Genomic DNA, 1,119 nt, shown 5'->3' with positions numbered 1-1,119 from the left:
TTTTATATGAATTTATAGCTGTCCCCAGACAAATGTGCAACATCAAAACTCTATTCCTGAGATCCTCTGAGATTTGTTTCCCTTTTAGCATGTCTGACCTGTATGGGTTCAGTTTGGTGAGCCTAAACTGACCTGGTTTTATCTCTGTTGTATCTAGTGCCACCCAATTTCTTCCCTAAAGATCTCTCATTACATTGGTCTATTTCATCACTCAATTTGGCCCACCTGATTGTGTTTACCTTGCTCGATTTAAGCAATGCAGCTCAGGGTTCACAAACTTTTGCACATACAACATTTGTCAAATAATTTGTTTTATCTGTTTTAACAGTTGATTTCTGGAAAAGAAAAATGTTGAATTGATGAACAAACATCTGTTATTTCATATAAAAAATACTGGTATTGATAAAAATGAATTAATAATGGTTCAAATAAATACAATTCCAAAAGGCTCAAGGGGTTCACAAACTTTCACACTACACTGTATATGGAAAGGTTAGTGGGACATCCTTGTGTGTGTGTGTGTGTGTGTGTGTGTGTGTGTGTGTGTGTGTGTGTGTGTGTGTGTGTGTGTGTGTGTGTGTGTGTGTGTGTGTGTGTGTGTGTGTGTGTGTGTGTGTGTGTGTGTGTGTGTGTGTGTGTGTGTGTGTGTGTGTGTGTGTGTGTGTGTGTGTGTGTGTGACAATGATTGGGTAGCAATTAAAGGTGGAGTCAGTGATTCTGGAGAACGCTTGTTGTCAAAATCACTTTTTATCAAAATCAGTGAATATCTCCTCATGATCCGCTACCTGTCTGTACTGTGTGTGTGCGCTAACACAAAAAAAATCTAGTGTTCATACATAACCTAGGCTCTGTAAACAGGCATGTCAACAAAAGGGGGCCCAGGGTTCGATTCCAGCCCGCGGTCGTTCTCTGCATGTCACTCCCCTCTCTGCCCCATTTCACCTCTGTCTCTACACTATCAATAAAGCAGAAAAATACCAAAAAAAAATATCTTAAAAAAAAAAAAAAAAAGGGGGCCCACCGTAGCAAAATGCCCAATATCGAGGAACACTTTCTGTATTTCATTCATTATGTCTAAATTAGCGAGTAGCATTTTTTTTAACCTGTCTTTCCCTGACC

At 39.4% G+C, this 1,119-nt stretch overlaps 1 protein-coding gene across 1 annotated transcript in view; it reads left to right on the top strand.

Annotated features, from left to right (window-relative positions):
• LOC307253670 (RNA polymerase II elongation factor ELL2-like) overlaps positions 1–1,119 on the top strand; it is a 39,638-nt gene that overhangs the window by 24,691 nt on the left and 13,828 nt on the right. The window lies entirely within an intron of this gene.

Source organism: Ammodytes marinus (genome assembly GCF_949987685.1).
Source record: "Ammodytes marinus genome assembly, chromosome: 1".
Classification (NCBI taxonomy): Eukaryota; Metazoa; Chordata; class Actinopteri; order Uranoscopiformes; family Ammodytidae; genus Ammodytes; species Ammodytes marinus.
The sequence above is the reverse complement of the archived record's forward strand: the minus strand, read 5'-3'. Positions and strand labels throughout refer to the sequence as shown.